The sequence below is a fragment of the Anabrus simplex genome, chromosome 3, assembly GCF_040414725.1.
Source record: "Anabrus simplex isolate iqAnaSimp1 chromosome 3, ASM4041472v1, whole genome shotgun sequence".
NCBI classification, from domain to species: Eukaryota; Metazoa; Arthropoda; class Insecta; order Orthoptera; family Tettigoniidae; genus Anabrus; species Anabrus simplex.
Genome location: NC_090267.1, coordinates 155796324 through 155819262, shown reverse-complemented (window position 1 = coordinate 155819262; position 22939 = coordinate 155796324).

The following is a 22939-nucleotide window of genomic DNA, read 5'->3' as shown; positions in this document are numbered from 1 at the left end:
GGAGATTTCAATGCCCAGGTAGGCAAAGAGAGAAAGTTCCGAAACATCGTTGGAAACTATCCTGCTCACCAGAGAACAAATCGTAATGGAGAAAGGCTAATAGAGCTGTGTAAGGCATTTAACCTCGTAATGAAGTCTACTGCTTTTAAACACCTGCCCAAGAAACAGAAGACCTGGAAATCCCCAAATCACCACCTTGGTGAATTCCAGATTGAACATGTCGCGATCGCGCGGAAGGCTCAAAGAGAAATTCAGAATGTTAAAGTTCTAAGACAAGCAAAACTGGACTCAGATCACTATCTATCCAAGATAAAAATCAAACTGCTCCCGAGAAACACAAGGAGAGTTCGAGCCAAAAGGATTGAAAGATTTGATAGAGAAAAACTAGGATCTAACCATGAATTCACTCAGAAACTACAATCGGTGGATGCAGAGAATTGGGAACAACTGCGCGAGGCTCTGGTCAAAGCAGCTAAATAGACGGTTCAGCTTACTAAGCCCAAGAAGCATGCTTGGTGGAACAGTGCATGCGATGCAGTGATAAGGCAGAAATGGAACTCGCTAAAGAACCAAGTCAACTGGACAAACTTCGTGAATGAGAGAAAGTGTGCAGCCAAAACCATCCGCAGCGTTAAACGTGCTTTTGATAAACACCAGCTGGCTCAAATTGAGCAGTATTTCAAGAAGAACAATACACGCGACTTTTATAAAACATTTAAAAGCAACTTGAGGAAATACGACCCACCGAGCCTACAGTTCAGAGATTCCAATGGAAACCTAGCCCATAACGACAGGGAAAACTGCCGGATCCTTGCAAAATACTTCGAATCCCTTCTTAACTGCGAGGCCCCAATGTCCAGATTCACATTTGAAGATAAAACAACAGTTCACCGAGATTCAGCTCCACGTACGAAAGAGGAAGTCGGACAGATTATCCAATCCTTGAAGAATAATAAAGCGCCGGGTGAAGATTCGATAATAGCTGAATTGTGGAAGTTTGCTAGTGACAATGCAGTGGAAAAATTAGCAGACATCATACATGAAATCTGGAATACTGAAAGACTTCCAAGTGACTGGACATTTGCCCTAATCCACCCACTTCATAAGAAAGGCGACAAGTCGGATGTTGACAACTATCGCGGTATCTCCCTCCTACTTATAACCTACAAAATTATCTCGAAAGCTCTTCAACTCAAGGCAGAAGAACAGCTAGATCCAGAGCTGGGTGATTACCAAGGAGGTTTCAGGAAAGGACGGTCATGTGTGGAGCAGATTATGAATCTGAAATCTGTCCTTTCATATCTTAAACTAAGGAGCAAGCCTTTTGTAGTAACGTTCATCGACTTTAAGAAAGCCTATGATTCAATTGATAGAAATACCCTACTTCAGATCTTAAAGGAATTTGGCTTGGACGGTAAAACAAGAGTGATCATCCAACAGACTCTCATCAACACCATCTCAAAAGTGAAGTTTAGAGGAGAGATTTCAGAGGCCTTTGAAATACGGACAGGAGTTAGGCAAGGAGATGGTCTCTCGCCTCTGTTGTTCAACTGCGTTCTTGAGAAAGTGATCCGTGAATGGCGCAGAGAAATGAGTTATGAAGGAGTCGAAAGCAGAGTCAGACTAGGCCACAAGAACAAGAACCTTTCAATTGACTGTCTAGCATTTGCAGATGATCTCGCGGTTCTCACTGATTCCTTGGATGTGGCCACGAAGCAGATCAACCAGCTTCAAACAGAAGCTGCAAAGGCGGGCCTCCAAATCTCCTTTGAGAAAACGAAATTCATTACAAACATCAAACTGGCGCCAAGTAAGCTAGAAGGGACTCACGAAAAAGTCAAGCGAGTTGAAAAATTTAAGTATCTTGGTGAATGGATAGAACCTAACTTGTCCGAAAAAGAAGCCTTTTCTTCACGCATGAATAAAATGAAAATGGCTTACCATCTGACTAAAAATGTCTATAACAAAAGATCTATATCTCTGAATGCAAAAATCAAACACTATTGCACTGTTATCCGGCCAGAAGCTCTATATGCAGCGGAATGTCTCGCCATGAACAAAAAAGGCATGATGGAGAAATTGGAGGCCAAGGAAAGAAAGATTTTGAGAAAAATCTTAGGTCCAGTCAAAGACAACGGCGAGTTTAGGAGACGGCACAACCAGGAGTTGTGCTCGCATGTGGAGAAAATAACTGATGTGATGCGAAAAAGGAGGATTACTTTTTATGGACACATGGCCCGAATGAATTCAACACGGTTAACCAACCTAATTTTCACCTTCCTCCAAGAGAAAAAGGCAAAGGGGGCATGGTTCAGTGAGGTACAGAAAGATCTGCAGGAGATTGGGATCTCATTTGAAGATATCCAGGAGCGTGTCCCACTTAAGAAAAAACTCCAAGAACATCAGAGTTTCCTACCAAAGCCGAAGATGAAAACTGGAAAGGCATGGACGGAAGAACGAAAGGAGCAACACCGTATACGAATGAAGGAGTACTGGACCAACATTAAAGCTCAAGGGAAACAGTTGAAATGACGTGGTCCTTAGTTGGCCGAAACGAAACAATAATAATAATAATAATAATAATAATAATAATAATAATAATAATAATAATAATAATAACACGGAGTGAATTAACTAAGTGTTTCAGGTCACGTAGCTGTGAGCTTGCATTGGGGAGAAGATGGGTTCTAATCACGGTGTCGGCAGCCCTGAAGATTCCTCTCCGCGGTGTTTCATTTTCGCACCAGGGAATTGTAGCTTAATAAAATTAAGGCAAAGGTCACTCCCTTCACAGCCTTAGCTTTATCCTATCCTATCGTAATTTTAAGACCTGTCTGAGTCGATGCGGCGTGAAAACACAATAATAATAATAATAATAATAATAATAATAATAATAATAATAATAATACTTGCATGTAAATTTCAATATTCTATTTTATTCTACCAGGTGACAGAGAAATCATGCATCCATTGAACGACCTATTGCTGTCTTCTTCACTATTATAGAGTCAACATTGAACGTTTTTCACCCGACATATTTTATATTCCGACACTGTCCAATAACATTGGAGTACTGAATATATATTTTTCATTCCAAAATCGGACTTCCACTACTGGTTCTGAACCAGCATTTTAGGGATCCAGAGAGCGAAACTCAACTATTGAACTACACAAGATCTATGTAATCACAGAACAAAAACTCGAAGTTATCCTTAGATTGAGCGGAAAGCGCGGGCTGCCCCTTATTGGCACGCGGCCGTACACAGTAGCTGGGCGAGCTTCGGCTACCCGTGTTACGACCAACCTACCTGTATGCGCTCGGGCCGCCTACAGCTCCAGTAATCTATTATCTGACTCGAAACGAGATTTAGGTTCCCCCTGCCCTCCACACAAGGCTATTAAGCTCTCATCCTCGCCGCTAAACGGTCCCACTGCATGCAAAACGGACATCTGGCATAGAAATCGAAAAAACGATCAGGTATTTCCTGCCATTTTATCTGCATATTTCTGTGATTCATCTGAATTTAAGAAGGGACAAATAAATCATTAATGCTTTTTCTTTCATAATGTTAATTATTTTTTTTAATTTCCTATCTGATAACTGCTTCAAGTCTGGGAAAAGGATTATTGCAATTCTCGACTACATTAACTTAACTGGTTGTCAAATGTATTTAATAATTTGTGTGATTGCATTGTATGTACTCTGGTGTACCTGTGGTTCAAACTGGGAAACGGGAGTAGAAGTGATGTGCCCGATACGAATATAAATACAACATTTTATCATTTCTCGGGAGCTACGGAATATAATCTCACGGAAATAAATAAACTGATCTACCCTGCATCTTGTCTTTTAACTGTTGTCTCCATTCAGTTCTAATATTTTACTTTGAATATAGCAAGAACACACTGGTCCTGTGGTGTAAGGGTAGCGTACCTACCTCTTACCCGGAGGCTCCGAGTTCGATTCGCGACCAGGTCAGGGAATTTTACCTGGACCTGAGGGCAGGTTCGAGGTCGACTCAGCCTACGTGATTACAATTGAGGAGCTATCTAACGGTGAGATACCGGTCCCGGTCTAGAAAGCCAAGAATAACGGCCGAGAGGATTCGTCGTGCTGACCACACGACACCTCATAATCTGCAGGCCGTCGGGCTGAGCATCGGTCGCTTGGTAGGCCAAGGCCATTCGGGGCTGTTGCGCCATGGGTTTTGGTTTATACCAATTACGCACAGAACAGTAATTTACCCAACATTTTCCCGAATTTTAATCCATATTTCTCGACTCGCAAAAATGTAAATGTAAATGTTCAAGCTCAAAAAATGGTGGTAGGCGTAATATTTATTTAGTTCATAAGTTTGTGATGCACTACCTATCCTTAAATTCTTTAAACAACGCGAATTTCCCCTTTGCTCTCAGCCGAGGGCTTTTTCCAAAATTTTCCTGTGTTGTGACTCACCACAAGATAAATCTAAGCCTGGCGAATTTAGAACTTTTGTCAGCATACATTTTCGAATTACAGTGAGAATGTTTACATTGTATGAATATTTGTTCTTTTTTGTTGACGATATTGAACACGAAGTTGTTGTGGCATTATTTTGTGTTTCGTATACAGCAAAATATGCTACACATACAAATATATTGCACCCTTGCTTGCCATTAAGTCTCCGGCTAACTCAAGTTCAGGGCACGTTCAGTCCTTAAGGGCACACGTTTGTCTAAGTAAATTTAATGGCTAGGCAGGGAAGAAATACATAGTACTATATTCTTTAAATTAAGAGGCTTATATCTTTTGAGAAGCCAAATTTATTAAATTTAGGCAACACGATAATATTAACACCAACAACCATCAAATTGAGTACGACAAATAACACTGAGCTCTCGGTTCCAAAACTTGACCACGCTTGCCCTGCGTAAAGTTCAATACTTCGTGGTTGTTAATCATAGTTGAATGCATGGTACAGATAAGCTCGCCTTTGGATCATCTGAAACATACTACTCTATGATTTCTTGCAAAGATAATCAAATGGAATTCGCTGACATTTGAAATTACCACCCTATATCGGGTACAAACATTAACACATTGAAGATAAATTGAATGAGACCAGCATCCTAAGATGAAATCCTAACTTAACGAACACAAAGGTAATCACACAAATAATTCCGAACGAAAGACAAATCAGCCCGTGCATGAAGTCACGCCTGGGCATTACGAGATCACAACCCATATTTCACCAAACATGAATAAATGATATGACAAACACAATGAAATATCCCTGAATGGAAACGATTTATGGGAAACAAACAGCTCCTGAAAGGAAACCATGGTCCCTGACTATGTTTCACTAAACATGAATAAATGATATGGAAAACACAATAAAATATCCCTGAAAGGAAACAATTTATGGGAAACAAACAGCTCTTGAAAGGAAACCATGGTCCCTGATTATGTTTCAGACGCGAACCCGTGTCACTAAAGATGGTGGATGACCACCTTTCACAACAATCTCTTTTTGACTATAGATTGGGATAGAAAACGAGAAAGACCCTTCTTTTATGCCAGATAACCTAACCGTGGGCTTTAAACGACTAGACAACTTTAAAATGTGGTTTGGAAACTCAACATCTGTGCTTTGCTATCGATTTGCCATGTTGCACTCATGGTTCTGGTGACGCCATTCACATCGCTCAACAGGGAGTATACAACTACCCCGCTCCTTTATCTTCCCATCTCTCGAGGTAAAAGACCTTGGCTCTTCGCCATTCACAACAGTTCTTGCTGAAAACAATAACAGCTACCTGGCCCAATTCGCATGGCATTTGCGAGTCAGTTTTCTTCTTATCCCTCACATAAATCACCATCGATCCCGTTCCAAGTCACTTCTCTCCTCTTATCATCATTATATTGCGGGAATACATATTCACCTCATTATTTATACCGCGGCTTTGCGCGATTCACTGGTCTCAGGTCAGCACATTTAAAAATTCTTAAGAGGCCATGGCGTGTGGCCTGGCTCTTAGAGTTAAAGTTCGTGGTCCGGTTAGCCCTATTGTACTGTATGACTAGGTACGAATATGAGAATCACCATTTACTAAGATTCAAAGTCTGTCCGGCATCTATTCCCGCACATGAATTAACTGAAATTAATTAATGGTTCGAAGAGGCTGACGTATCAATACAGTCAAGATTTACGATGGCACAGAAATTTTGATAATTTCTGAGTCTTTACAAGACTTTATTTGCTGACGGAAACAAAATTTATCGCACCCCGGGATTCCTTCAGAGACCGAAGTATTCACTGCAAAATAACAGAAAACTCAAGGATGAGGCTTCATCATCTGCCAATTTATTTATTCCCGAGGTCGCGCCCCCCAGGATGACTCGGGGCGGGGCTGATTACGCAAGATAGCCCCTCATTCCGCCGTCAGAAAATCACATCGAGGATCCCAAATCGTAGCTCTTCAATGACAAATATTCGATATCTATTTATGCTTGGAATCTGATGGCACAATTCTCCATAATACTCTTGCGAAAGGCACCCGTCTCTCTACTGTGGTCACTTACAATCGCCAGTCCTCTTGCCGTAGACGTCTGTTGAACTTTCACCTGGTAACCCTTGAGGTGGCCTACTTAGATAATATCCTCAAGTTGGGACAAGTTGGCTTATTAGTAAGTTCAGTCACTTGTGAAGGTTCAAAATTCAGTCTTTTATTTAAACTTCTGATGTCTGGATTCGGAGATAATGATTTTATTCTGCCAAAATATCGTTCCAAATTTGGCAATATTGTTGCTGTCTTCTATTGTTTTACTATTTCTTGCTGAAATTCGGAAGTTTAAGTAGATCTTCCTTCCTTCTCTGGCCAATCTGTCTCTCCTTGTCTTGTGAGACCGAACCCCTTGCTCGAGGGTGTGTGAACCTTTCTTAGCTCCCAAACTGTCTCTCTGGTGGGCCATCTGCTCGAATCCCGGTTCTCAAAAAACATGAAGAAATGGTTTTAAAAAAAGTTCCTAGTATTCATGTGCTGGTCGGGTACAATACATGCCAGGTGGCCCGCCAGCACCGTACTTTCTACTTGTAAGTGTCCCGCATGCACTAATGATGAACGGGATGTCTAAGAAATGATTTTCTCAGGGTTATTACTGCCTGTAGGTAAGGACGTCAGAATACGAAGAGATAACAACCAGACGGCCCTTCGCAGCATGTTCCTTGGCGCTACCCATTTAATGCGTCCCCTTACGTTCGTACGCCTGATTTTCCAACGCATAGAGGTAGGCTGAGATTTGGCACAGTAGCACTACATTTGCTGTCAACATATTGACAATGGCTGGTGTGTTCAGCAACAATGAATGCACACAGGCATAATTCTAGTCTATGGAGAATCTGGTCGGAATGCAGTCGAAGCTCGCACACAGTATGCACAAGAGTTTACAAATAGCCGCCTGCCTTCTACGTATATACATATTTCACCGAACAGATTTGCAATTAAGAGCTAGTGAATCGTTCGAGGCACATACTATATATAAGCAACGTTTCGATAAAGTGGAATGCCTGTACGTGTATAACATATTAAACTATATTTTCTGCATCTTTGTCAAATTTACAAATGCACCTTCTTACAGAACGTGTGTAGTAAATTGACTGCTATTTTTTTAACATCCGAAATATAACGCGTTGTAGCGCTCTTTAATAAACCTGCGATAAGGCATCCCACTCATCATTAATGCATTGCGGGACACTTATAAATAGAAAGTACGCTACTCGAGCACTACCTGGTGTATTGCTGTCTGTAATATTGTCTGTTTTAAAAATCATTCTGTGTTAATCAAGCTCACGATGAAGTTCAGTACCTAGGAAATCTTTCCTTCTCACACAAGATTTTATTTTTATTCAACAATTTTTACCTTCGTTATCCAATAAATTAAGTTCTACTCAAGAAATTCTAAGAGTTATATTAGTTGTCATAATGAGGCGTAACGGCTCAGTAGCGTTCTTACTTGATTCTCCATGCCAGCCCATACATATCGAATTCTTGAAATGAAAAGGTACGTTCCTGTGGTTTGTATTCCACCTAAACCCGAAGGTGCTGTGGTTGGCATCACGATATCAACAATCACGCAAAACTGCAAGCTTACTTTGCTTGCTTTTAATTAACGTATATAGGTATACACATTTTAATGTTTTTCTTTGTTTGCGTCTCACCTACACAGACAGGTCTTATTACGACGATAGGATAAGGCAGGACTATGAAGGAAGAGAAGGTCTGGTGTGAACATGTGGAACCACCGAAAACTATCTTCAAGGATGCCAGCTGTGGGTTTCGAACCCATCATCTCCAGAATGCAAGTTTACAGCTTCGTGACTCAAACCACGCAGCCACCTCGCTTGGTTTATAAGTCACTGAATTTTGATGGAATTAAATAGATGTTTCCAAACTATGCTGAACATCAAATCTCATAAAATGTCTGAAGTTAAACAATAATTGTCGTGGTAACTTCTTGGGTGATTAATAAACCTGCTTCTGGCTTGAGGAGGTGCAGAAAGAAAATAGCCATCATACCGCAAGTAATCTCCGGCTCAGGATGCAAGACTACTTGGGCTAGCTGAAAGCATCGACTAGTTCACCAATCTAGATGTAATAATGTGTTTGCTTTGAATTTTAGTCATTATAGAGCAATGCATTATTGTGTGAATACATAAACACGTTCATAAAAGAGAAATAACTTATGCCATATCCGAAAGTACTGCATAAATTGATTTCTAGAATTACTTAGTAGACTGCCATCTCCGAAAACCTTAAAAGTAGTTAGTGGGATATAAAACCAATATTATTACTTACTATACTTCGCTCACGCATTTATTCCATGTTAAGTGAGCTGCAACGTTATGTCTTAGGGAGTGTCGATTTTACATCTTAATAATCTGTATATTAAAATCAGAATATGGATTTACGTAATCCCACCTAATCAAAAATAGTTGACTTAACAATATTACAAAATGTGCACTCTTCTTTTAAAACAATACTATACCTTACAGGTATCTTCTTCTTTCACAGCTTATCCCGCATTACTCAGGATCACTGTTTCTAATGAGTCTCCTCCATCGCTGCCGGTTTAACGTCACACTAACACATGGAATGTTTTCGGCAACGGAAGGGTGGTAAAGGGCTAGGTTTGGGAAGGTAGTGGCCGTGGCCTAAGTTAAGGTACAACCCCAGCATTTACCAGATATGGAAATTTGAAATAACGAAACACCATTTTCAAGGCTGCCGACGGTGGTATTTGAACCCACCATATTCTGAATGCAAGGCTACAGCTGCGCGACCCTAACTGAATGGCCAACACGCTCGGCCATAGCCCGCTGTCCTTCTTCTTCTTAATCTGTTTACCCTCCAGGGTTGGCTCTTCCCTCGGACTCGGCGAGGGATCCCACCTCTACCGCCTCAAGGGCAGTGTCCTGGAGTTTCAGACTTTGGGTCGGGGATACAACTGGGGAGAATGACCAGTACCTCGCCCAGGCGGCCTCAACTGCTATGCTGAACAGGGGCCTTGTGGAGGGATGGGAAGATTGGAAGGGATAGACAAGGAAGAGGGAAGGAAGCGGCCGTGGCCTTAAGTGCGGTACCATCCCGGCATTTGCCTGGAGGAGAAGTGGGAAACCACGGAAAACCACTTCCAGGATGGCTGAGGTGGGAATCGAACCCACCTCTACTCAGTTGACCTCCCGAGGCTGAGTGGACCCCGTTCCAGCCCTCGTACCACTTTTCAAATTTCGTGGCAGAGCCGGGAATCAAACCCGGACCTCCGGGGGTGGCAGCTAATCACGCTAACCACCACACCACAGAGGCGGACAGCCCGCTGTCCTGCGCTAGTTAAATATTTCTGTGGCTTGGTTCTAAAAGGGCGAATGCCAAAAAAACAGTTTTTGAGCTACGAGCATTTGAAGTTTTGCTTATAGTTTTCCAACTATTTTTTCAACAACTAACATTAAATAACTTTATATTTTCTTTGTGGAAGTCACCTGATTAAACGCTGATTTTTTCTGTCGTATTCTTTAAAAATTGCCAGGTCTCTAATCTTTATTGGTAATCTAACATTGTTGCCAAGGGCTTATTTAATTAAACGTTAACTGTTCGTATGGTACTTATCAGAGACATTCGCCCTTTTAACACGTTGCAAGCCAGGATAAAACGCGTTTTTATCAGTTAATATCTCAATTTCGATAAAAAATGACATTGGCTATTTTAGAACTAAGCCACAGATTTATGTTCTTCTCCATCAGGTCTTCTTCCATCAAGTCCATTCACCTTCCCCATAGGAGCCCAAGCTTCCTCTTCCCTCAGCATACACGTGTGTAATCTTTTTGCTGACATGGTAATCTCACTGGCTTCTCACCGAGGTGGCCGCAGTTCGAATCCCGGGCAATGCATGTAGAATTTAAAAGATGAGAAGTTTCGTCCATGTGGTCCAGATTCCAACTGGAGGTTCTGAAACTATTATTTCATTACAATACAGGGTCTCTCATATAAACGAACGCAAGGTATTTGTAGTCTGCGCAACGGCAGCTGCAGTATGAGAGTCGCGCTCATAGTTCTTGACCTTGCAAGCATGAGCCGCCAGTCTGAATCTCAGCTGTTAAATAAAATGGTGTATGGCTTTTTTTTAGTGCCGGGAGTGTCCGAGGAAAAGTTCGGCTCTCCAGGTGCAGGTCTTTCGATTTGACTCCCGTAGGCGACCTGCGCGTCGTGATGAGGATGAAATGATGATGAAGACGACACATACACCCAGCCCCCGTGCCAGAGAAATTAACCAATGATGGTTAAAAAACCAACCCTGCCGGGAATCGAACTCGGGACCCCTGTGACCAAAGGGCAGAACGGTAACCATTTAGCCATTGAGCCGGACATCACAGCTGTGAACATGGTGAGACAATTATCATTGCAACACCATATTTTCGTATGTAAAAGATCTAGTTTCATCTTAGTCGTCATGTGAACTGTCATAACTCTCGCTATTGTTGTGCAGAAAATTACATGAAGTCCGTCATTAAGATAGGAAGAATGGTGTTTGATGTACTGTTACTGTAAGACCAATAATTAGGCCTACTTTTTTCAAGATGACACTAAATGGATAGAGGTACCAAGACAATATTTTGACCCCCTTCTTCCATTAGTTAGCAGAAGAAGAAAAATCGCGTGGATAGTTTCAACAAGATTCATCCCCTGCTCATACATTAGAAGATTCCCTTCTTACAATCTCGTAAGTGTTTGCAGACAGAAGTGCTGGTCTATTTCTCCCTCATTCTCCAGATCTAGCAGTGTATGATTTTTACCTGTGGGGTAAACTGAAGGGAAAATTGTATCGAACAAATTCTCACACACATTGGAGGAACTGAATGAAAACACTGCGAATTAAGTCAGGAACATTGCAGAGGCAGAACACACTGCCGTCAGCCAGAATGTGGTTACAAGATACAATGCCTGTATAACCCAGGAAGAACGACACTTTTAGCATCTTTTATAAGGTAAGATTTCACATAAGATTGTGTGGAGGCGTAAAGCAGGGCGACCGCGCGCAACGTAAGTTCGGCTGAGGCAGCTGCCGTAGTGCAGAGTACAAATACCGTGCGTTCGGTCTGAATTTATATGAGAGAGCCTTTTTCTGCTTTTCTGACTGGCTTCTTATGTAGGGTGTTGCAGGAGAAATTTCAAGTGTTTCAGGAGGTAGCACTATGGACTATTTCATGTTTGAAGGGTCAAATAAATATGTGTTGAATGTGCAATGTCTGTTGAATTACAACAGTTTGTTTGATATTCGTAAGAAGAAGAACGTTGCCTCACCGAGGTGCTAAAGGCGTGCTCAGTCCACCCGGAAGGACGTAGATTACATTACCCGTCAGGATGACGAAACATTTAAGAAACGAAATTTCCACTTCTGTAGTGGTACATGGCCCGGAGGTTCATTCAACCCACACTAAGGGTGAAAGTAAGGTATTCAGTCCGAAGGCTGGTTTGATCCGGAACAGCTCCGCCAACAGCTGTCGTAGATAGTATATGCGTCACTGAAGCGGCATGCTAGGGAATTGAGGCGTGAGGTAGTTTCCCGTTGCTTTTCTCAGTGAGCCAGATATTGCTATTATGTATCAGTCTGCCAATCCCACTAAGATGCATGCACCAATCGTCAATTTGAGCGATATTCTCACACCATTCATAGCAGGTACTGGCTGCATAAGGAATGGTCAAAGCCAAGGATGAGACTGAGACAGGTCAATGAAAGTAATATATTTATTCTCACCCATAACAGAAGACTGTGCACTGTAAACACTACATCTCGCCAGAAAAGGCATTCTAAACGTGAATACCAGGTTAGTTCCTGGAAGCAAATGTGGCCGGGCATAAAGCTAACTACTGATATTCCACTTTGCGACGAGGTTACAGATAGTGGAAGACTTTACCGTTCATTCTTCCAAGGACTTTCATCGCTTGTACGAAGATTGCTTTGTTTGTATAACAACAATCTTACAAAAATGATTATAGACACACAAATGACTTGATCATAAGTTTATTGATACTGAAACCTTCATTATGTGTAACAGTTCGACTCAAATGACGTGCTGAAGTAAAATATTCACATATTGTGCAATGATTTAACACGAATTATTTTTCAATGCACGATCCCACGTACATTGGAAGAGTTCAGATTACATGTTCAAAAATTTCACCGCCGACATCAATGCGTTTTTCAACTCCCTTATCAACGGCTCGTGTATCTCGACGAAGGCCGTATTGGCGTTCTTTTTTTTATTATTGTTTTTTTTTTTGCTTTACGTCGCACCGACACAGATATGTCTTACGACGACGATGGGATAGGAGAGGCCTAGGAATTGTAAGGAAGCGGCGTGGCCTTAATTAAGGTACAGCCCCGGCATTTGCCTGGTGTGAAAATGGGAAAACACGGAAAACTATTTTCAGTGCTGCCGAGAGTGGGGCTCGAACCCACTATCTCCCGATTACTGGATACTGGCCGCACTTACGCGACTGCAGCTATCGAGCTCGGTAGTTCTTTTATTGGGGAAGAAGTATGCATAATACGATTCGCCTCTTATGTTTACTTTTTCTCTGTAGACATCGCTTTTTATCCATCCCCAAAGGAAACAATCTACTGGAGTACGGTCTGGGGCCGTGTTGACATCAAAAATGCATCCCTAGGTCATTTGTTTGTCTTCATTAAATTGTGAAATATTCTTACACGCACTCCCCTTGGCTGAATGGCCAGCGCTGTAGCCTTCCATTATTCCCGGACGGTCGGGAATTTTTTTCTATTGACTTTACGTCGCACCGACACAGATATGTCTTATGGCGACGATGGGAGAGGAAAGGGCTAGGACTGGGAAGGAAGCGGCCGTGGCCTTAATTAAGGTACAGCCCCAGCATTTGCCTGGTGTGAAAATGGGAAACCACGGAAAACCATCTTCAGGGCTGCCGACAATGGGGTTCGAACCTACTATCTCCCGAATACTGGATACTGGCCGCACTTAAGCGACTGCAGCTATCGAGCTCGGTGGTCGGGGATTTTTAATCGCGTCTGGTTAATTCCTCCAATTCGGGGAGTCGGTCGTTTTGTCTGTGCCAATAGTCTCATCTTCATACTCACACAACACACTACACTACCAACCACAGCAGAAACACGGGATAATTAGTGCATTCCTCTGTATAGGGTTGACATCAGGAAGGGCTCCTGGCCGATAAAAATAGGGCGTAGTCCACATGTGCAACACAGATCACTTCTGCGACACCACCAGGTCCGAGAAAATCGGTAGAAGGAGGAGGAGAAGAAGAAATTGCTATTGGTTTTACGTCGCACCGACACAGATGGGTCTTATGGCGACGATGGGATAGGAAATGGCTAGGAGATGAAAGGAAGCTGCCGTGGCCTCAATTAAGGTACAGCCCCAGCATTTGCCTGGTGTGAAAATTGGAAACCACGCAGAAACCATCTCTAGGGCTGCCGACAGTGGGGCTCTTACCCACTACCTCCGGATCCAAGCTCACAGCTGCACGTCCATAACCGCAAGGCCAACTCGCTCGGTGAAGAAGAAATTGATCTTATGCGTATCATACAAATAACTACAATTCTACGGATATTTCATATTAGACATATTTATATGACCTATTTTACTCTAAATAACCTCCCAACATATTTATTATTCCTCCCGATACATTCTGTAGAAAGGTGTTTCTTCTGGGTTATTAGGCCGAGGCCTCATTTTGATGAGTTTATAGCTTAACCTACTGTAGAACAGACAGCACGGCTAGACAGTCTTAACAAGGCCTGCTGTACAATAGGGCGTTCGTCAACATGCGACCGCGAAGGTAACGCCTTTCTACCCGTTCGAGGGTAGCAGAAATAACGTAAATTTGAAGGAATCACTTGATAAATACAGACTACATTTTTAAAATTTACAATATGCTTCACGTCCACCGACACAGCCCAGAAGGTGGTTCTCCCATTTTCATACCACGGGAAACCATCTTCAGGGCTGCCGGCAGTGGGGTTCGAACCCACTGTCTCCCGGATGCGAGCTCGCAGGTGTGCGCCCCTAACCGCACGGCTAACTCGCCCGGTAACAAATTTATAATGAAGCCCACTGCACTAAAACTCAGGTAAACCCAACTCGGATTAACCGAAACCCAGGTTATCCGAAATGCCTCCGATATCGCAAATCCTAGAAACAAACAAACACTACTGAGTTTTTGAATGCATAATTAACACTAAGTACATATTGGTGAACTGTAATCGTGTTATTTTATGAGAACGAATTATATACTGTATTCTGAACGGGGCTTATAGCTAAAATAAAGTCATAGTTCGGTTAACCGGGATTGTACTGTACTTCTGTACTTTGGACGAGAGTTCATCTGTTAACACAATCCATGACACAAGTTCTGAAATCCATTGTCTGGTAATAATGTATTATGTTCTCACCTGTTCATTGATCAATTTATGAATGACTGTATATATATTTCCCTAGTGTTCAAACGTTATGCTCCGTTTGTTAATCGAATGTCACGAACAAATGAAACAATATGTTAAGCTAACTCATCACCGTGAGGTAGTCTAGTTTTATATACAAGTGTGATAACTCGTCTTTAAGTTCATTTGATATGAACAGGCATGCAATACGCCTAGCAAGTTCTGCTCAATGTGTTCTTACTCAAGTGCTATATGAACTATTGGATTTTTGTAGACGATATTATTTCATTCCGTTCCATTTTCGGTATTATGCTAGTATGCTACTTAGATGGTGATCTTAATCCAGAGAAAGTCACGCCCAAACGAGTGTTTATGCTAATGCCCATAGTTTTGTGTAGAACAGCAAAACATCGAGTGGGGATCGCCCACAGATTACAGATGGTGCCAGTATTTTTTATTGTATGGAAATATAACCGTAAATTCTAACCTATGCGGAACATTCTCAACTGGAACTCTTGCATAATATGTGTTCAAAATAGCTCTCTGGTTATTTATTGACCACGTTTGAAGACACCTTTTAAAAATTACGTTTCTCTTATATCACGAAGAGAACAAAGGCGACGCATTTGAAAAAATAAAACCAAGTTCATTATAAAGATGCTGTATTTTTGTTACTCCAGGGGTGCAGCTTCGTTTATAGTGGCGGATAGCTCCACGTACTAAGTGATTTGATATTGTGTCTGTGCTAGTATGCAAGCCTTTCAAGGGCTGAATCCAGAACTGAAATTAGGTGATCTGTTATATGTTACCTACCATCCCTGTATTCACCTGAATTGAGGCGTTGAATGATAACATCAGTTCTAGAATCGTTTAGAATCAGATTTTCAAACCACTTCTCTCCTCGGTTCCTGACGATGAGTGCATCTCGATAAAGTCGCACAAACTAATCCGAAAATCATGGCAGAACCGGAATTAGAATCGGACTGAATGGATGGAAACTACTATGCTAAGCCCTAGACTACGCCGCCGGACTCGTTAAAAAGGGAATACAGTGGAACCTTGGATTGCGAGCATAATTCGTTCCGGCAACATGCTTGTAATCCAAAGCGCTCATATATCAAAGCAAGTTTTCCCATAAGAAATAATTGAAACGTGGATGATTCGTACACAACACAAAAATATTTATTCGCATACCATTTCTAAAACAAAATATAACGTAAAACAAATTAAAGTGCACTTTTCATTACAATAGAATCATTGTTGATGTAAGAGAGACGAGAGATGACATGCGAAGAGTTACTGTGTAGCACGAATTTCATTAACGGAGTCACTGCCATCTCTTGGCTCACTGGAAATGTTTTATTTTCGTGCAACTTTAACGAGGAACCTGTTCAATGACTGTTGCTTTTCCCTCGTTTTGAGGATTCACGAAAATGTGGCATTGCATTGTCATTGAACTGATACATAGCTCGCAATGCTACAGCCTTATTCGGGTGGTGATTTTCTACAAAATTTTGCACCGTTTACCATATTTTGCACCCCTCTCGAATCTCAGTTGAAGTGAGAGATTCCATTGACTTTTACTCCTCCTCTTGCCCGGCCGAGATCTCCATAACCTCTTCTTGTTGGTCGCGATGCAGATCCATCAGTTCGTTGGTGGTCAGTTCCTGGCTATGTTTTTCCACCAGCTCTTGAATGTCCACGTCATTCACCTCCAGTCCCACAGTCTTCCCTAAGGACACAATTTCATCGACAATCGGCGGCTCATTGTCACCAACAAATCCCTCAAAGTCACGTCCAAGAACACAGTCAAGACACAGCTTTCCCCAAGCGGAAGTGAGAGTTTCTTGGTGACTCCATCCCAGGCTTTATCGATGATCTTCAGGCAGTTCATGATGGGGAAATGATTTCTCGCAAACACTCGGAGGGTAAGGTTTGTTCCTTCGGTCACTTCGAAGCATCGCTGAAATAGTGCTTTGGTGTCTAGCTTCTTGAAGTTAGAAATGACTTGCTGATCCTTAGGCTGGAGTAATGTTGGGAGGTAGGAACTTAACCTTAACGAACTTGAGTTCCTCCAGTAAGTTGTCCTCAAGGCCTCAAGGATGAGCAGGAGCATTGTCCATAACCAGCAAGAGTTTGAGCGGCAGATTATTTTCTGAAAGGCATTTCTTCACTACAGGACCAAATATCTCGTTCATCCATTCAACAAACGAACAGGGGAGGGGAAAACGTAGGCACACGTGACGCTCGTATTGCGGAAGCTCACTCGCTTATCAAGTTACAATTTATTTAAAATGTTTGCTCGTCTTGCAAAACACTCGTAGACCAAGTTACTCGCATTCCGAGGTTGCACGGTATGTTGACGGAGTTACTAGTGAAAATTAGTAAAGTAGACTAAGTATGGTGAGATCGGAGTTATATATAAAATTGAAAGTTGTTGTACCCATAATTAACCACTCTTAGTTCAATTTCAGAAGACGTATCGGCTATTATCTCTTCAAATACGGTACTGTCCAGCGGAGATAAGTGGCAACAAATGAGATGGAGCAAATATTTCAACTAACTGTTAACGGTGGTCAATGTAATATTACTGTTGACGAATGATAACGAGCATGGCACACACGTTACCAGCGTAGCCGAGTGTGAACAGGTGCAGACAGACTTCAGCGTTGTCATCCGGCAGAATCAGCGCCACACTGCAAGGGAGGCAGTCACTCGCGGAAGAAAACGAGCCCCACAGTAAACATTTTCTCTGGTATTTCAAGGTAAACAAAATAGTGTACTGGACAAAAATTGTTTAAACTAAACAATCGTTTTACAAGGATTTTTTAATTTACAGAAAAACAATTGTACCATAAGAAAAATGTTAGATGTCGTAGCTATTTTGCTTTCCTATAAGTCCTCAGTTAATCGAGTGATTTTAAAAGCACATTTATCATATTGAGCTGAAGAATGAATATTCCAAAAGGCGATGCATTTGAAAAAATAAAACCATGTTCATTATAAAGATGCTGTATTTTTGTTACTCCAGGGGTGCAGCTTCGTGTATAGTGGTGGATAGCTTCACGTACCAAGTGACTTGTATAATAAACTGTATTGATATTGTATCTATACTAGTATGCACGCCTTTCAAGGGCTGAATCCAGAATTAATAATCTTTATTATTTTAGGTATTACGTTAGTATATTACTTAGATGGTGATCTTAATCCAGAGAAAGTCACAAAAGGGACGAGTGAACAGACAGTGGACCCTCTTCGATTTTGGTCTTAGAGATGTAGCATCATTTACGCACGGTGCAACTTGGACTGATAAATCGTGTCGTTATAAACGAGTGTCGAAACCGAGAAGTATACTGTCAGTCAAGTTAAGTGGAAAATTATGTAGAACAAGACAGTTATGCTTATTTTAAAGGACCGATGACCTGCGATGTAAGGCCCCTTAAAACAACAAGCAGCAAGCTTATTTTAAATTGTATGCATTTACTTTTAATATTTACGTTACAGTGCAAAATGAAAGTACACAAAACATAAAATACAACATTAAATTTCATAAATGAATGTTGAGTGGGGGATCAGAGGCGGGAGCTTGCCTTCAGCATTATACGAAGGCCAGTAACACAAGGAGAATGTAAGAAATATGGATGCATGCCGACATGAATGCCCAAGTTATAATAGAGTTATTGAAATACGTTTTTTCTAGAAATATTAATCGAAATGTAAAATTACGTTATCCGCGAGGTAGAGGCATTGCATTTGTCTTATTAAATAAGGCTGGAAAAACTGTTTCATGCTCTTGATACTACAGAATACCTGACGTTATAGACGAGGCGTCATTGAAACCGATGTCACACTAAAGAATTTCTACTGTGGTTTTATTTACGAGATTAGAGCACTTACAAATAAATATAATAACGAGAAGATTATCACTGTATAAATTGTGGTTATGCATTTAATTCTCGAGTCCAGTTACTGTAGCAGAAACCCATAAACAAGGAAGTAATTCTATTTCGACATCGGGAATGCACGATGATACTGAAATCTTTGAAAGAGCCTCAATATGTCTAGTTCGCGCGCGCGGTATTATCTACAATGGAAAACCTTGTCAAAAGGAGAACAATAGACTTTTTGAGTGGCGTGAGAAGCATTTGTTACTGAATAGGAAGAGGATCTTTAGGAACTAGGAAATACTTTTCAAAACGTGGCCTTCCTAAGAGTTCACAAAAAGATTAAGGAAATATTTTAACGCGACGAATAAGTAGGGAATGGAAAAAAAATCACTGTACTGTTTACAAAATTTCATTCAATTAAACCGAACTCGCTCAGTAAAGTAAAATGTCCAAGACTATCAGTTTTGCAACTAACCTTGAGGAATACGTACTGAATAAGCTCGCTATACTAACTAGATCATGATCTACTAGAGGTAAGCCTTCTGTACACATTCACATCTTCTAAAGTGAGAAAATCCACCTGTATACTTAACTCAGTTCACTAGGGATTCGTTTAAGGATTTGAGGATTTTTCCTGACTCACTCATTGCCTGAGTGACTTCGTAGTAGCCGTTCCTGAAAATACTGATTATATCTTTTCTCTTTATGAAGGAGTATTGGGCTCATAAAGGGACCATCAGGTACCTTTACTCACAGAATCTATATTACTGCTAATTTGTACTTCTTGTGTTACTTCTGAATCATCTGACAAGAACTATGTGATTCCTTAAACATGTTGATAATTTTGTCCCCTCCACCGCCACCGCCACCTCCATCACCATATTCTCTTTAGAACCGCTGGAAAGTTCAATGAAACATGGCGAAATCACAGATTCATTTCTTCAGAGCATTCTTTCATTTTTCTCTACTAACCTCATCTTCCGACAAAGCTACAAAATTCCATCACTGAATAAACGTTAGTTCGTCTATAAATTTGGCTATTTATCTGTTCAGTTTACATATTTCTTGTTTACTAGTTTTTATTGCTCCACGTCCGGCTTCTTGGTTAAGCGATAAGCCATTGGCCTTCCGTCCTCAGGGCACCGCGTTCGATCCCCAGCCGGCTTGAGAGATTTTAAAGGCTAATTCTCTAGGCTCAGGGAGTGGGCGTTTTCGATGTCCCCAACATTCTTCCAACTCATACAGCACATAGCATGATCCTCCACCATACAAACACGCAGACATCACCCACTCTCGTTAGAAAGTCTGCCTTAAGAAGGGTGAATCACTCTAGCAATACCACACGACATTATATATTATTACGAATTGCATCAAGCATTTTAGCGGATATTTCATTTACTAGTAATCTAATAATAATGTAATTGGATTTACGAGCCACTAACTACTTTTTGGTCTTTGGGGACGCCGCGGTGCCGGAATTTTGTCCCGCAGCAATTCTTTGACGTGCCAGTAAATCTACCGACACGAAGCTGACGTATTTGAGCACCTTCAAATACCACCGGACTGATCCAGGATCGAACCTGCCAAGCTGGTCGTCAGAAGGCCAGCGCCTCAACAATCTGAGCCACTTAGCCCAGCATAACTCAATCTTGTTCAATATAAAAATGTTCTCATAACAATATTGGACCATTTCAAAAAAATTCTGGATTATTAACCAAATATCAATCTATTAATCTACGGAACTTTTCGCGTTTCCCTTCTTTTTATGAAACTTGCTTATGGACCATTGTCGTAATCTTAGAGTGTAAAGCTGGCAAAATATAGCTTTAAGTTCCTGTCATAATTTATAACTTACATTTGCGTGTTGACGTTTGACTAAATGATAAGAATCAGTGGAGGGATGATCCACCATTCAACACTTTATACAATGTGTATCATTTATACCTTTAATAAATGAAGACTAGTTACGATTCTCTTGGAATCATCATCAGTTCAAACAAATATATGAATCAGGAAAGGTATCATGATTAACACACATTTTACATAGAATTTGCACTAAAATACACTTCAAGTGGTAAACGTGAGTTGTATGTCATAAAAACATGTAGAATTTTAAATGACTTCCTTAGAGTCTAAGTCACAATAGCTGAGCACGAATCCACAATTTTATGCAGAGTTTTATAATGTACAAACTTATGGTTGAGGATTTTATAAAGTTCCTGTATTGCTGTGGATGTAACCATAGATAAAAATATATGTAAAAAATGTGAACACTTGATCTGGTTCATTTATTCGTAGTCGAACTATCAAATTGGCTAAAAAAATGTGCGTCGTAATCGACAGTTTAAATGTGAAAATGTTGTAAGAGGGCCGATGATAAGGCGGTCGGAGGTTGTGGAATTGGGATGTGCCCATCTGTTACTTACTTATTAATTATGTACAAGGTTGCCGAGGAGTTGGGGGAACATACTTCATTGCTTGTAGTGACTGCTATAATTTGAAAGTGACGTTGATGTTAAACGTTTTCCTAGAGGCAGGATTTCGAGAGCGAGGAGTAAGGGAACATCCACCTTTTTGCGACGACATTGTTCCATACAACCAAGGCCGTACCGTCATATCACTTTTAATACAGTGTATTCATTTTTAAAGGAAATTCTATGTAAAATATGTTTAACTAGTCTTTAGTTATTTAAGATGTAAATGGTACACATTTTATAAAGTGCTGAATGGTGGAACATCCCTCGACTGATTACTATCATGTAAATTTAAGTCCATCTAACAACTAATTCTCCAGGAAATGTATATCCTGGAATATTTCCATCAAACAATAAATGGGAGTGCAATACAATATTGTACAAAGGAATTAAGCTGTATTCAAACTGGAGTTGTAATCAAATAATCACTATGTAGTTTTTATATTAGTGTTCTTTCAGTTCTTTCAAGATGGATAAAGTTTATTATGTTGTATTTTACAACCCAAGCTAATTTAAGAATATTTCAGTTTTTGCTTTACATTACACATGTCTCTTACTTGCACGATAGTGTGATGATATCCAACATTTTAAGTTATGTGGATATTGATGGCATGATCAGGAAGTACTCTATTAAATGAGAAATACGGTATTTAAAAATAATGAATAGATACAGATATGAAAAGGACATATTTACAGTCAACGATGGAATGCTGAATACAATCAGACGATTATTATTACGATTATTGTTGTTTCAAGGTACGAAACATCCAGATTATTGGCCCCAACTTCTTGTAATCACTTTATCAAGTCTGTATATCATGCATGACGATCGTAGATATCTCTTGGAATCGTGCTCTTGTACGCCTACACAGGGTGCGAACAGCAAGAAAGTGCTTGAAAGCCGCTTTATATCCATGGCGAGGTAATTGTGTTCAACTCTCTACGAAACAGGCTGTACATGAGTTGCCTTGACGGCTGAGATGTTGAGATCTAGTCCATAAGATAGGAGATCCAAAACCTGCTTCATGAACACAGCTGCAAACAACAGCTTCACAAATGATTTCGGTAATCTGCGTTCCGTAAATGGCGCAGGGTATTGGGTGGTGTAATTATAGTAATAACTTAGTTACCCTGGAACTTAGTTTCAACATAACAATTAATATAATCAATCATAATTATGATAACGACTTCTCATCACTGTTCAGACTGAACGTATTCTTCCCATGTCAACACTAATTTTTCCTTCTTAGATAATTCAGGCGAGGCTGCCAGGTGGTGAGAAATATTGCAACAATGGATATTTACACTGCATTAATATCTGGATAACATTATACAAGAGTATTTTCTTTTTGCTAGTTGCTTTACGTCGCACCGACACAGATAGGTCTAATGGCAACGATGGGATAAGTAAGTCCTAGGAATGGGAAGGAAGCGGCCGTGGCCTTAATTGAATGGATGAAAACCATAACGGTATAAGTGACATTAAAAAACTGAGTTAAGTGCAGGCTGTAACTCTGGGAGGATGTATCCTTTCACCAACAAAGAGATAAAGGTGATAGCGGTAATATTCTGCGCTCTAGTAATGGGTGGTATAACTACAAATAGCATGC